The sequence below is a fragment of the Neopelma chrysocephalum genome, unplaced genomic scaffold, assembly GCF_003984885.1.
Source record: "Neopelma chrysocephalum unplaced genomic scaffold, ASM398488v2 Primary Assembly neopelma1_24, whole genome shotgun sequence".
Taxonomy (NCBI): Eukaryota; Metazoa; Chordata; class Aves; order Passeriformes; family Pipridae; genus Neopelma; species Neopelma chrysocephalum.
Genome location: NW_020897693.1, coordinates 39,856,222 through 39,872,441, shown reverse-complemented (window position 1 = coordinate 39,872,441; position 16,220 = coordinate 39,856,222). Strand labels below are relative to the sequence as shown.

General features: G+C 42.9%; 1 non-coding gene across 1 annotated transcript; it reads left to right on the top strand.

Annotated features, from left to right (window-relative positions):
• The first annotated feature begins 8,654 nt into the window (after positions 1–8,654).
• On the top strand, positions 8,655–8,727 carry TRNAT-UGU. The gene has a single exon. It is a non-coding gene; the product is annotated as a tRNA-Thr (tRNA).
• The last annotated feature ends 7,493 nt before the right edge of the window (positions 8,728–16,220 follow it).

The window sequence follows — 16,220 nt, the reverse complement described above, 5'->3', positions numbered from 1 at the left end:
TCACTACAGGACATGAGAAAGCTGCAGGCAATGGCATGCAAAGTAGGCTGGGTCTGAATTCTCCTCTTATGTAACTCCTACGTTAGCATCTTCTCTCCTCCATATATAAACTGGAAAACATTAAAAAGCTGTTACTGAAAGTAGAGCTTTTATTTATTAATTTGTATGAGCCAAATGTGACTTAAAACATTAGATATTTTCCACATAAGCTTTAGTACAGGACCAGGCACTTGCCTTCCTGGTATTGACGAGACCATTCATTTCTGGACTCATTAAAAGGATGTTTGCACCCCCTAGTGTATAAGAATTTGCAAGAGATCAGGTTCTTCTAAAAGCCTTAGCTGAATGAGGATGTTTAATATTAAACCATAATAAAATCTCCCTGCTAAAATCTTAACAACTTCGAGAGAAAGAATTGCAAGCTTGAAGATCATCCTAGGTGTAATCCCTCATGTCCCTGCACTCAACCTGAAAATGAGTAGAACCTGAAAATGAGTTCTACTGAGTTGGATTTTTATCTCACTGGAAGGTACCAGGGATTTACAGTTAAAAAATAAGACTGTACTGAACCCAGAGAATTCAAATCCAGACCTTTCTGAGACTCAGGGATGTTGCATCCAGCTTCAGCACATTAGTGAGACAATGTCTGTAGCTGTGTTTCAATGAAGGACTGGATCTGGACTTTATTCAATTTAACAGAAACTGTGAAAATGAGAGGCAGGCACTTAACAACTTGGAGTGGTTCTCCAAGAACTACTGCCCAAATTGTCACAAGTTAGTAGACTTCTAAATTCTGAAGTGGCCTGCATCCCACTATTTGGAGTTAGATTTTAAAAATACCTTTGGAAAACTTCTTATAGCTGTGGATTCCTTTCTCTTTCTTCAGACATGACTTTTCTTATGTTCATGGTGTTAAACAAGGTAGATTCAGTCCCTGAAATGAACCAATTGAGCTTCCCTTCTCGAGATCCGAAGTGGCAGTTCAGCTCTGTGTGTTCACTATAAGTCTGGAACCAAACCAAATTAAACCCAAGTGCTGACTGTGAGCATGGAAAGGGAATGGCTTATGGGAGCACTTTCTAGTAAGTCTTGCACTGACTTTTGAGTGTTGCAATGCATGACCCAAACCTTTGCAGCATGGTCTGGTATGTGCTGTTTGGCTGACTGTCACCAGTGTGGTCATGGGGAGGTTCTGATCTGACCAAATTATGTATACCTGTTTTCAGGAATTCCCCTGCTCACTCCTCCACTGAAAACAGGATTTAACTGTTTCCCCTGAGGTGTCTGAAATCCAGTCACTGCAGCCTTGGCAAGTGTCTGACAATCAGAAAAATGATACTGCCAAGGGAAAAAAGCAGTCTGTTTCCATTATCCAAGCAGAATTAAATGTAAAAAGCAAACAAACTGCATAAATGATGAAAATTAAATTAGATTTTTAGATCTGCTTTCATTATTTAAGTAGTTTCTTATAATAAATGTATTCTAAAATATGACTTTCAGCCAGTGGTATTTAGTATATTAAAACCAGACTGATTTTATTTACTGTACTATGCTTGTTAGCTCCTCCAAGCCACTTTATTCTGTAATTTTAAATTAATTCTTTGGGCTTTTTTTCAAAAAAAGAAACTTGGCTTTTTGACAGAATAGTCCTTAATAAGTCACACTGAAGATACTGCCAGAAGCTGTGATGACTTTTATCAAATATCCTTTTCTTCCAGAAGAATGGAGTAATTGTGATTTTAATGCAGAGTTCTTTTTGTCATTTGTGTAAATAAATAATAATAATGTAATACATGAAAAGAGCCAGTATATCACTGCTAAGTGTCCCCAAAGAGTTACATTTCAAGGCTCAGTAGTACCACTGTGATATAAACCAGGCAAATGGTATAATGAGAACATGTTTTAAAAGGTACGTTAACAATAAAAAAATTATACTGGTATGTGCAGGTGTCGATTTTAAAAGCAGTTCTCCATTTATATTTGGAAAATTAAATCTATCTCCTCTGGAATCTGGGCTAGTTATTTGAAAAGTTGGGGGGTTTTTTGTTTGTTTTTTTTTTCTTTTAAATTAAAAGCCCTGATCTTTCCATATCAATTAATTTCTGGTTGGAGCCTTTCTTTTTCACTATCATAACTAGACATCCACAACCATGATTTCTGTTAGATAAAATTCCAGCTGGAAAACTACTGAAGTTCACAAATTCTTCATTGTAATTAAGAAAATGCTAGGGCCGTGTCTCATTTCTAAGAACAGAAAGAAAAAATACTTCCTTCTGTGGGTTTCACTGAGGCAGGGCTGTGATTGTACCACTTAGCCCTGGCCTCTAAATCTCTCCGTGGCTCATGAATATAGGACTGGGGTTCCTAGTCACTGGGTACAGAAATATTGACTGTCAGGTTGAGGTTCAGATGCAGCTTGACTTGGCGATGGTGAAGTCATCACTCTCACAGCCTGTTTGAAGTGAGCTGCTGCAGTTTTAATTTACAGTAGACACTGCTATTGGCAGTAACCAAGCAGGAGCAGGAGACTGCTTGAAGTTTCACCAAAAGGCCTGAGTGAACACTTGAATTCTTTTCCCATCTAAAATTGAGATGTTTTAGCAGGAGAATATGGTGGTATTGGTATAGGATCTGTTACTGGGACATAGAACTCCTAGCTTTCAACTAGAATTGCCCCAGGACTCTAAATTAGCCACCTAAAAGCAGTGCAGATAGGAAACAAGAAGAACTTTTATTACAGATAAAAAGAAGTCTTGTGCAAGCCAGCAAAATCTGTCCATCGCACCTGTCATTTTTCAGAGGAGGATGTCAACATAAAATGTAGGTAGTGATGCACAGCTTTCTGGCCATTCAGTTGAAATCAAACAAAGGAATGGAAGATGTGATAATTCCTCCACTCCAAATAGTGAAAATAACTGAGGAACTTGGAGCTATCACATGGCTTGCCATGACATAGATTTGGCTACATTGAAATTCCATATAAACTGAAATGGGCATTTGCTCTCGGGGCTCTCAAAAAGATTGTCATTCTTTCCTGGTCTTCCAGTAATGCCCAATGGAATAGCAGAGTGAGTTCTTTCCACTCCTTATAACGTTGTTCTGTGCAAAATTAAAGTTATAGATGAGATAGATCCCTGCATTGATTTTACAGCCAGGATTGCATGAGATCATACTCAAGGGTTTGATGTTTCTTTCCTTTTTAGGGAAAACCAGTCCTACTCTGTTGTTGATGAGGTGCTGTATATTGGTTTTTATTTAATAACCTGTTCTTGTCCCTTTTGAATGTCTAATATGGTATTTCATATGAATATTAGGGTGTGTATAAATATTGTTCACAGGGAAATTTTTTCCTGCTTCAAGAAAGTTGAAGCATTCGAGCCTTTGCAAAGATCCAAATACTCGGTCAGATTTCCCAAAAGCCTCATGCAGCTACTATTCCAAGAGGTGTCACCTTAAAGTCTTGGATAGAAGGCATTACGGTTAATGCAGTTTGGCAAGTCAGTGTAATGTTCACTGCATTACCTTGACGTGGTTTTAATGGAATGAGCAGCATGCACTCTGTGTCAGAGAAAATTACCTGTTGACCCTTGCTGTAGCTTGATGCCTATTCTTAACTGGATAGCTATGAAATGGTGTGGAAAATTTTATATGAACTCCACTCCCTCCGGCTCTGTCCCATAGGAAACTCATTTCCTATCAGCTTGCCTATTAAAAAAAGAAAGAAACTTGCTTTGGTGTTTTCATTTGCTAGAGTATTATTTCATACACAGAAGAGAGCTCCCTGGTGAGCTTTCCTCCTGGCCTACCCCCTCATGGAAAGATAAACCAATAATGGAAGTGAATACAGAAAGAATTAAAGATAGGGAAATGCAAAGGGACTTTTTTTTATTGTGATGAGAAGCAAAGAGACTGTGGCAGTCCCTTCGCAGGAAGCAGTCTTGGTCCATTCTAAGAAAATTCCTTCTTCACTCAGAAAACAGACTTGCAGAGTGAACTTTATATCTAAGTAATGTGAGAGAATTAAATTTTACCCTCCTGTGTGGATAAATAGATTAATTGTGAGTGACAGCTGGAAAATGAATTTCATGTTCTTGGAAGACAGCGGATGATGTCAAAATCCTCTGTTGATTCACTTCAGAAGAGTCATGTCCTCTTCCAAGGACCTCATCCCTGACCAAAGGACCAAATTGGGAAGCAATGTGCAGGGCAAATCAATTTATTCCTTTGCTCATCTGTTCTGACTGCCAGGAAGATTCCCAGTCAGTGCCAGCCCCGGTAAGTGCACACAGCTTCAGAGATGCAACCATGCAATTTACCACTTAAGAGCTGGTACTTCCCTTACTTTGGTGGGTAATATAGGTTGGGGCAGATCTCTGGAGCCTCACACGCTGACACTCAAAACTCATCCCTTTGGACTTGTACCAGGAAACTTACTGGTCAGATGTCTGCATCACGGCTCCAGCAGGAACATTCCGCTTTGGCACTTTACTTGCCCAGCACAGGAGATTTTGCTATGGGAAAGAGGCAGCTGGATGCAATGTAATGGGAGAATACACTGCCAGGCACTGCTGCCCCCGCCCACACCTCGTCTTGTAGGTCCTAGCCCATGCCACGTCCTGGTGAGCTCAGGAGCAGGACTAGTCTGTGGTCTAAGGCACAGGCGTGCCTGCCATGTGGCTAGATGTGACTAGATTTAGGCTCAAAGCTTTTAAGAGCCTGAAAGCCACAAGCTGGCGCCTCTGACACAATAAAGACTAGCATGCCGCTCATGCACAGGGATGCTATTTTTGCAGCATGTTGTACTCATTAGGTAGGAGTGTCAGTGCCTGAAAAATGTGGAAAACAGTAAAGAGGCAGGTCCTCAGTACCTCTCTTTGATGTCTCAGGTAACATGAAAGGCAGCCTATGCCACTGTTCTGGTACAGTGACATTAAAAAAAAAAATCAAAAAGAAATGGAAATCATCAACCATAGAGGAGATCCCTGCAATTTGGCAGGGCTCCCAATCCACAAAGCTACTTTTCTGGTTTGTCCCATTAGCCCAACTGCAATATGTGCAGAAGCAGATTATGTATCGGGCCAAAATATTAACGTTCACAGCATTAATGCTTTGGAGCCTTTAAAATGAAGAGCACTAACAGAAAAATCTTTTCAATCCTTTCATATAAAATCCCACTGTTCAGAACTGACAAAAATAAATGCAGTGAACTTTCAGTGATATTGCACCATATAAAAATGTTATTAAAAATGTATTTGAAGGACTAGCTTTGTCAATACTAATGCACTCAAGAAAGGGAGGGCTTTCCAGTTCAGGCACTGATGTTCAGACTTAGTGAGGGAGTGATTACTGCATAATAGACTCTAGTAGCTTTAAGTTAGACAGCATTTTCAGACTTCATATGCAAAGAATCACCCTCAGTTATAGAAAGATGAGCTACTCAGTAATATTGAGGTGAAATAAGAACATGTGTTTAAAGAAATTCTGCCAACTAGATATTGGTTTGGCTCTGAAAATGTGTTTGAAAGATGGGGGGGAGAGATAAAATAGAGCAATGTAGAGGAAGAGTACTGGCAGGAATGTTAATGATTTATTGGTTTATTTGTTGATTCTTATTTCCATAGTAATCAGAAGGGGTTTTAGATGTGATCTGTACATTTCCTAAAGTGATATGAACATAGAAACAAAGAGCCAGTGCATGCAAATTTTAAAGCACAATTGCCTCCACTTTGAGAACAGGGTCCACTCTCTTATCCTGAATTCAGACACCTCTGACCTTGCCACTCATTTTGGACTAAATAACTGCTCGATCAAGATTCAGTATTACTACTATGGGGTTTTGGTGCACATCTTGCAGAACCAAATGAAAACCAGTCAATCTTGGTTTATTGCTGTAAATGAGCCTACAGTAAAGTGATAGCAAGAGAGAAAAAGCCAAAGTTTCAAACCTTTACATTCAATCATTTAAGATGATGATAAGAGAGGTAAGAATTTACTTTTAATTATCATTGTGGGGTTTTTTGATAATGCTCTCCCTGAAGAATGCAGGAAATACTTTACTCCTCCCACAGATATATGTTGCCACTTTCAGTTCTTTTCTCCTCAAATATCCCCGCGGGTGCATTTCTTCTGGTGTCTGAGGGAGGGTGAACATCTTTGACTCCAGGAGTCAGTCCCTGTTGAAGTGAGAAGGTAAGTGCCAACCTCTTCAGCTGTGCTGACAGCTCTCCCAGAGGTTTTGTACAATCCTGTCTTTGTGAGTCTCAACTCCTAAAGAAGCTGTGTTCTATATTGCTTTTTTTCAGTGCACAGTTGTCTGCTTCTTCCAGGTTAATTGAATGAGTGGAAACGTCCATTAGTTCTTAAGGGCTGTCTTTCTTAAGGGTGTGTTTTAAATACTAAACGCAGTACAATTGTTCTTGTTCAAAGAGGGTCCCTTTGTCCTATAGCTGGAATTTCTGGCAGCTCTTGGCCTACTGGTGACAGGTTCATCCCCCTCAGGACTTAAAAAACCTTGCTGCAATCTTTTTTGGCTTTCTGCCTTAGTAATGATGTGAGGTAGCAGAAGAACAAACAGGAAGTTTAAGAGAACAATATGGAAACGTAACGAGTTTTCATAAAGGATTTTTTTGTTTTATTTTGGGCATTTTGGGGTGTTTGGGTTTTTAAAAATAATGTTTAAATGTGTTCTGGGACTTCTTGTGCATTGATGCACTTGCATGACAGCCTCCAGGAGGGATTTCACTGACTTTTCAAAGTTCACAGATGGGCATATGGTAACTCAGGCTGAGCATGAAAAGGGGCACACAGGAGAAAACTGCATGGTCTTAGCAAGGTAATAGCATTTTTCTGATTTCCAGGGTATGACAACGAACCATGACAATATTATCTTAATAACAAAAAATCTGTAGGCCTTTTGTTTTCTACAATGTAGTGCTCTTAAACTTCCATTGCAGTACACATGTGCAGATAGGACATCTAGAAAAGCATTAAAGCTGCCACTGGTAGTCATCATAGCTTTGAAGATTGAAAAGCCTGCAATCTGGTTTATTATTGAGATATGTCCCTAAAACAACACAGCAAATAATGCATGATTAATAGATACATTTGTAATTTTTGCAAGAATATCTTTGTCATGATGAATAGAAATACAACTTAGACTTTCTTGTTAATTCCAGCAATAGTAGAGAATTAGGATGAAATGCTTAATGGATTTAAACACTTAATCTTCAGTGAATATTTTCACAATAATTCAAATTCACACGCATGTAATGAGTACCATTCAGTGAAGATGGACCTGCACCCTGTTTATTGACTGTATCTACTATCCAGCTGACCATGGAGCTTTGTTTTCCACGAGCCAGCAATAATTGTTCAGTGTTTAATTTCAAATTTCACTGCTGTCATTACTACAAACTATCAGGGTGTTAATGTGAGGGAATACTTGGAATAAAAACTCTTTGGGCAGAAATCACATATTTACACATCTAGCACCCAGGGTACTGCAGATCCTGATACTGCTGTGGACTTTGGGGTTTATTTCCGTAACTTTCTGCTTTTTTAAGACTTTTCTAAGCCAAGCCAGGTTTATGAGCTATCCTATTGCATCTCTTTCCTATTTCCTGAGCCAAGTCTGAATTCTATATAAAGAGATAATAGCACAGAATCAAGACAGGGCCCTGCATATTGCTTTCTGAAAGTTACATGACTGCAATAATTTTATCTGCCACTAAGTTTTAAAAAATATCCAGTCCACACATAAGTGATCAGAGAACTCTGCTTTAACTTGTGCAGTTAGAAGTGATGATACCCAGCACTAGCTCCGGATACCAGCAGCACGCTTAAAAATGGGTCTGGGAGCACTGCCGCCTTCCACCTTTGAGCTGATCTCCGAAGCTTCCACATTCCAGCTCTGAGTTCCAAAACCTCTGTGAAGGTGGTTTGCAGGCACCAGGTGAGAGAACTACCTGGAAACCTTCTCTGAGGCCCATACTCAGTGCTGCGGAGGGTCACCCAACAAGTGATGTTGAGGCCCTGGTCAGCACCTCTGGCATGCCGCAGCTTAGCTCAAACTTGGGAGGAACACCCAACCTCTGCAGAAAAAAACCCACCTTCTTATACTGCTTTGTCACGACAGGGCTTTTTACTCCCAACCGGTACAAATCAGGCTATATGTCAGACATTGGCCCACCCCCTATTTGTCCTCCGGCGCCTTTGCCGGCTCGGCCGGACGTGCGCCTTCCAGCAGGTTTATTTCCTGCTATTGCAGAGGGCCCTGGGACCCTCCCGCGGCCCGGGCGCTCCCACGGACCCGCGGCCGGCTGGGAGCGCCGGGAGCGCCCGCCCGGTGCTGGCGGGCGAGGAGAGAGAGGGGCAGGGCGGCCGGCGCGAGGGGACAGACAGGGCGGCCGGCGCCTTGCCGGCGGGCGAGGAGCGGCTCCCGGCGGGCCGCGGGCTCCTCCCGGCGGCGGCTGCGGCTGCGGCGCGGCGGTGGCGGTGCCGGGGGCGGTACGGCTGTGCCGGGGGCACTATGGCTGTGCGATGCCGGGGGCGGTATGGCTGTGCCGGGGGCGGGCGGGGCCCGAGGCGCCCGGCAGGGGGCGGCGGGGAGGGCGGTGGACGCTCGTTAGACACAGTCGGGATGACTTTTGAGCGGCGGCTCCATAGCTCAGTGGTTAGAGCACTGGTCTTGTAAACCAGGGGTCGCGAGTTCGATCCTCGCTGGGGCCTGAGGGTGCTTTTGTCTTTTTTCTCCGAAGATGGCACAGCCCTTGGCTGCACCCACGGGTAACGAGCCTGATTTTGGGTGTTTTGGTGGTGGCGGACTTGAGCGTGCGTGCGAGCTCCGGGGGCTTTTTGCTAAGGAAAACGGTTTGGAAACAAACGCGTTTAGTAAAATCTGAGTGTTAACAGTAGTACCAAATTAACTCATGTCTATCCTTCGTGCTGGCAGGGGGGTGGGGGGAACAATAACCTCTTTGGGAAGGAGCGTGGGGCTGGCTTAGTAAATATTTGCACAGTTCGTGTCACAATTTCCCTGATGGCAGCTTTGGCAAAATACTGTTAAGGGGTTTAAAAGGAACAAATTGCCCCTGAGTGGAGAATAAGCTGGACAGGATTATCTGAGTCTTCACAGCTTGTCAGGCAAGCCAGCCTGTTGGGTTTATTTCTGTGCTGGAGGCTGGACAGCGGAGGTGTAATGATTCTTTGCCTTTTTTTTTTTCTTTTTAGGTTATAGAAAGAACTAGAAAGCTCGACAAAAATTCTCCTGAGCACAACACTTCAAAAACATGCATTTGTTTTTTTCAGAAACCTTGTCAGCAAGGTGTTTGGTTTCTAGCACTGCAAACACGACAGCAATCATTACCGACATCAAACAGGGAGATTAATATATGCACTTGGTGAGGGGAGAGGACAGCACCTGCAGCGCACAGGCTGCACGGGGCTCAAACCACAGCAGAGCTGTTGAATAGACAGGCAGCTGCCGAAGGTTGAGGCTCAGCCTGCCAGATGTGCTTAGAAGACCCGTGGGCTGCACCATAGCACTTGCAGCCCATATTATACCCCCACAGCTCCTATCACAGCTTCTCTCCAGCCTCCTTCCTCTGCGGAGAGTAGATCAGAGTTGAGGATGCACGGGGCTGGATGAGTTGCCATTGCTGTGGTGAAAGGAGCAGGCAGCTAACAGGCTATTTCCCCTGTATGACTGAACTTGTGCTGTGCCATGAAGCCCAAAAAGCATTTGAATTTGCAGGGCTTTGGGGTACTTGCACATAAGGATTTATATGGAGTGACTCCTTGTTTGCAGCATTGCCTCCCCATCCCATCTGGGAAAATAGTGCTTGATCCTAATCTTAGTGTTACCCCCTAACTACCATCCTAGGCAATTCCTTGGTTCAGCAGTCCTCATGTCCATGGAGGTGGTGCTAAAACCCATTCCCTGGGAGGATCTGTTCTCTCCAGGGGGTCCAGTCGAGGCTGGGTGCAGCGTTTCCCTATTGGCAGGGAGCTGGGTCTTGCTATGGCCAACCAGAGCATTACCAGATCCCTGGGCTGTCATAGGTGGCCTTTAGAAGTCATGCATGTACTTCTAGAGGCTGCATGGTTTGCTTACTCTCCCGCAGGCTCCTCCAGAGCAAACGTGCAGGAGCTGAACTGCTGGGCCCCGCACAGCCCAGGGCGATCGCTGCCTGCGTGCAGGGGCGGGCTGCAGCGCTTCAGCCACGGGAGGGAAGATCATGCACCAGTGCTTGGCCGCAGTGTTTCCCACATCCACCAAGTACTACAGGAATAGGGCTCAGCTATACCCGTTTGTTGGAGCCATATATGTAAGCTGCTACGGGTGCCTTTCTAGAGCGCTGCCGGCATGCTCGGTGTGCCCTGAGAGCCTTGTGGACGCGAGAGTGGGGCTTCCATGGCAGGGCTGCCCCGCGGGAGCCCCGGGTACCGCCGGGCCCGGCGTTACATAAGCGGCGGAGCACGACCGATGCCGCCGAAGGCCTCCAGAGGGAGAGCCGGCTCCTCTGACCGGGAGGGAGGAGAGGAGGGAGAGCCGCCTCCGAGCGGGTGGAGCGCTGCCGCCGCCGCCTCCTCCTCGGCCGGGCCGTGGCCGTGCGCGGTACCCGCTCGCTCCCTTGGCCGCGGGGGTGGTCGCGGTGGGTCGCGGGTCCCCCCGCGCGGGGCGGGGCGGGGCGGCGCGGGTGATACCGAGCGGCGGGGAAAGCTGCTGTGAATCCAGTCTTCTGCGGATGCGGCCGATTTTTCATTTTCCCAAGATGTTTCTTCACAATTAAGCAGAACCTGTTTTAAAACAGCGGATTCGAGAGTCGAGAGTCTCGCTCTGCTGCCCTGTGGCACACAGCAGAGCGGGTGCCGTGCCGTGCTGTGTCCGCCGCCTCCTCCAGCGAGGAGGGCAGCGGGGCACCAGCAGGGCTCGCCGGCCGCTCGGTGTGCAGGGCTGCACTGCTCCGTGCCCTCCCATGGGAAGTATGCCCAGTGGCAAGAGCCATCGGTGCCACTTCCCCTTCCCCCAGTGCATCCGCGCACTGGCATGAATGGGAAGCAGGAGATTCACCCAGGCTTCTCTTCCTGCCTTCTCCATCCTCCATGGAACACCTATATACCATTCCCTGATTCCAGCCAATGAGCGACCCCAAAATTTCCTCCGTCTGCAAGTGCTGTCATCTACACTCCATTTCTTGCTATAAAGGGAGCTTTATTAGTAGCTGCTGTTGCTGAAGGTGAGAAATGTGTAAAAGCTTTGCTCAAAAACGCTGAGGTGACCTTCACTAGGTCCAGTAATACAGTCATTGGTGATATCATTAGAAAATGTCTGTACGGTTTGTTTCTGCAAGCTGTGGTGAGGAGCCAGGAGCACTAATTGTGTTTCCATTTTGGACTGCTAGCAGAGCCCTTGGGAATTACCACAGTGTCTGGAAAGACAGATACCTTGCCATCTCTGCAAGGCATTCAGAACTCATCTGGGAGATATTTCTTCTTGTTCTGTTTTTTTCCAGGAAATTTATGCTCATCTTGCTCAGTTCAACAGCAGGAGGCCTTAGACAAGAAGAAACTGTTTTCTTCATGAGTCTACTATTTTTTTTTCTAGAAATGTAACAAAAATTGATGTATCTAAGCATAGCTTACTGCAGTGTGATGTAATTTTTGACAATGAGAATAGGGAATCAAAGTCTGGTTTCATCACCTGAGGAAAAATTAATTACATATAAACACTTCCAATATTCCACATGCTTTAATATTGTGCAGATGCTGCCAAAACAACACGAATTTCTTAAAATCCCAAACAATCTCTCTCATATCAAGTTCCAAGCATTTTCTAAACTTAAGATTAATAGAAAATGTTTCCATTTGTTTTGTAAGAAAAGAACTGAAGAAATCTGACTTATGTTTCTGTACTTTCTGCAAGTACTTTAGTTGGATTTCTGCCAGTGAGATAAAGCCAAAAAGTGAAAGTTCAGGCTTTTTTTTCCTGACCTGATGCACATACAACCATGAAGAAAGTCTTCAACGAACAGCGAAAATGTTCACGGAAAATAAGCTAAGGTATTAACAGTAACACCAAAAAAGAAAAAAGTGTTCGTCTTCTAAAGATACTGTTTTTAGTTAGACATTTCTCCTCTCCTAGTTTCTAAAACAACACAAAATTCCTTGTGCGGGACAAGCTAACATGGTCCTAGTCAGGCTCTTCCAGGATGTTCCACACTTGATGCTTGACCACTTATTTTTTACAAGTTTAACAGTCCTGGTACTTTGTGTGCAGTTCCTTTCTCTAGGGTGTCATTAACAAATTTGCAAGAGTTGTGTGAAGATGAGTAGGAAGAAATCTGCACACCACAATCACCAGCTATAATATTGATCCAGTCTGGTATATCCTGACCTCCAGATTGAGCTGTCTCCTTGCCCCTTTTCCTCCTCCTCTGTCAAGAAATCTCTCCCTTTTAAAAGGAAGTAACTGAAATACTGCTGTTCAAGACAAGACGCGGGCCAAATGCATTCCCAGATGAAGTGGGAGCTCAGTGCATTAGGACATTGAATGATGATGCAAGGCAATCTTCACAGAGGAGTAACGTTGGATAAATCTGTGCTTACTGGTATTCTTGGCAAAAGACCATATTCCTGAGCCAGTTTGCTATGGATGGAGGCACAACTAATGAACCTGTTTGGCTTCTAGTATGGATGTTATTTACTGCCATGCTGGCATATGAAGAAAGATGCTTAAAAATAATGGGAGCCTTGCTGGTAATGAAAAAGTGCAGATAAATTAAAACATTCAGTGTTTGGCAGGGTCCTGACTGTTGTGTTTTAAAGAAAAATAGTGTTTTCTATATTTTCAGGGAATCTTTCCTAACAGAAGAAAAGCAAATAGAAATGTCTTCTTTCAGCTCCCCAAGATATTTAACTAACTGTGCAATATGTGATGGTAACCGTGCTTATATTTTATTATCGATACCTGCCTTTAGGTTTTGGTGGTGTGCTTCAGTAGAAAGATGTTGCCTTTTTTTCATACAGTTTATAATCTAATGATGGGAACACCAAGTCCTGGCAGTACAGAATCTAGGCGCAGTACAGAATCTAGGCGCAGTACAATAGGTTTGATTATAATGAAATGCATACAGCAGTACAGGAGATGGTCCTTTAGAAAGTTTACATGCATGTGTAATTTATTATGACTTGAGAGCATCTGAAAAAGAGCAAGAGAGCTTGAGTTTAGAAAGGATGAAGCACTGTTCATTTAGAATCTATGCATGTTATGTATAGACAAAAAAATCCCTTCTGACATCACTAAACTCAATGGATTCCTAGATTATTACAATATTTCTGGCTTTCAGGTTACCAAAAATTAGCACACAAGTAGAACTAGTCTCAGGGACAAGTTGAGGCTTAAATAAAATTTAGAATTGCAACTCTAAAGTATTAGGAAAACAGAAAAGGTAATTCAGCTTTCTTGCCTACTTCTCTTGGACTGGTTCTCTAAATTTATCTAGTTCCAGCTTATCTTAATATGAACATAAATTAATCCAGAGACTGTAAATGGAGAACTTTTACTGTAAAATAAGGCTTATGTCAACTCTGTTCAAAGCAAAGAGACTGCTCTGCTAACAACAGAGCTGTCTGAACGCTACCTAGTGCTCTGTGTATCGGACTGCCCATCTGCATATATCTGATTACCTCTCAGACAGACCCTGTGCATAGGCTTCTCACATTGAAAACACTGTGTGTTTCTTAAAACGAGGAAATTAGGATGAGAAAGCTTAAATTTAAGACACTGAAGTGCAGTCTATGAGAAACTTTCCTTGTAGATTAGAAATTCCTCAGCTATTTATAACTTTTTAAGCATTGAGTAAAGTATCACATTTTGTTTGGGCTTGTCATTTTAGAATTATCTGTGTAAGAACTTGGGATGTGCCAAGTTTTCACTGTTATTTTCATGTCTCTGCCCCATTCTGCATAGCTTGCTTAGCACAACAGCATATCTGCTCAATTCCCCTACAACCAGTCGATGAAATAGTAGGTTGCTGACGTATTACAGATGTCTGCCATAAACAGGGGCTGTTATATTATACAGCTTCATGTAGCGCACACAGGCTGCATTCCAGCTGTGCTTGGGGGATGAGGGAACTTGCTGTGCAGCTGTGCAGAGGAATTAGTGACTTTATTCAAGCACAGCAGCATCAATCATGAAGAATCAATTCTTGCTCCTCCCCTCAGAGCTGTGAAGTGCCAGGGGCCAGCTGCCCTCAAAGAGAGTTGATCAACACATCTGAGGAAATGTCAGACTGGTTCAGGCAAACCTAATACTCCTAAACCACTGCTGACAGAAGCCTGTAACTCATCCAGTCCTCAGTGATGCTGCTGTAACAGCTCAAGCCTCTGATCCAGCATGTCTTTTATCCATTTCTCCAACCTGCCCTGGGCTTTCCATATATCCTTACTCCCTTGGCTTCATGCTGCTTTGACCCTTCATTTGCATTTATCTCTTACTGTTCTAATCTGCTTTTTAAAAGCTGGTCTTTAATTTATATCTCTTTGTTGCTTTATCCTGCCACAAAAGCCCTTGGATATGCTTTTTCAACACACTCTCACAGACAAGTTCAATCTTTTTTTTTTAAATGACCCCCCAAAAATAGATAGATTTTTCCTGTGATGATTTTTCATTTTCCTTTTTTTTTTTTTTTGCAAGGCATTTATATCCTTGCATTGTACTCCAGCATTTCCAATGCCATTTAATATACAGCTTGGCTTTTGTGCTTCCTCAGTGTTTCAATTTCCTTTTGGCTAAGAAAGAGAAACTAGGTGAAGATGTAATGCAGCTGGACAATTAGCCACTAAAAATAGTTTGCGAAAGGTCTGGGCAATACAGAGACCACTATAAACATCAGGTTTGCCGATGATGTGGATTCAGGCTGAGTGGTTTCCTTAATCCTCATTGCTCTGCTGAATGATTTACTAAGGCTGCTTTTTAATAAACATTCTTAAACCAACTATATTCTCCTGCTATCCACAATCCCCAAACTTCAGTTGCCCAACTTGGATTACAGAGTTTAAATTAGAAATAAAATCCTAAAATAAGATTATGGTGACATCTGTATTGTTTTTCTAATAAAAATGATGCCATATTTTCTTAAGTCAAAACAACTTCAGCATCAGTTATATAGTGGTAGCTGAATTAGAGTGTAGTAAAATTAAAGTCCAATAAAACTGAGTAACTAGGATTTGAGACCTATTTTGTTCAGCTGTGTCTCTTGGTTCCCTGTATTTCATTCAAATGAAAGCAATGACAATTCACTTATACTTTGTGCTCTGTGGCACCATGGTCCCTCAGCATTTCACTCATACCTACCTCAGAACTTCCATTGACATCATCCTGAGGAAATGTTGGCTAGATGCTAAGTAAGGACTTCAGCATTTGGCTGTCAGTGATGACAAGTCTATTAGTGCATATGTAAGTATTGCATGGCTAGAAGGAACTATACTGACACTGAATGTCAGCAAAGTGCAAGACTAAGAGCAGGAGCAAGACTAATAGCAGGAAGTTACACCATAAGTTCTACACAAGCTTGATCCTTAAGGGTAATTTAAAAGTTACTGCTTTTTACCTTGTGACATCAGAGTGGAAAGTTACTAAGTTCTGTTCTAGATAGAGTGCTCATCTTTAGATATCACAAGCCCTGAATTTCTGAGATGTTTTGTCAAAGCTGCAGGCAATTTCTAAAATTGTTTGTATTCCTAAAGATCTCAAATAAAAACTATTTCATTAGTGAAACTGTTGGGTTTTTTGGTAAAGCAAGGTTATTGAATGATTATTCCTTAATTCATTACCTTTTCATGTACAATCATTCCTGCTTCACTTATTATTGGCTCTCAGTTTTCTCTAATTTTTAGGTATATCCAAAAAAACCCCAAACCAGAATACCTCAGCACATTTCCTTGGCTTGTTTTTCTGATCCTACAATGTGAAATTGTGTTTTTGTCCTCAAAGAAGCAGAGGTTTCTGATATATCAGAGTTAGCACCAAAGAGTGTTGTGATAGTGAGGAGGGATGGTGAGAAAACAGGGAAAAGAAAACCTTGCAGTCACTGAGAGGTGTTTTCCCAAACCAGGTTTTCTTTTTTCCTGAGGCTTCCAAAGCACAGTAACAATGCAAGGTGCCAGCTGATGTAAAGGATGATCAGACCTATTATCTTGATAAGGCTTACCCACTG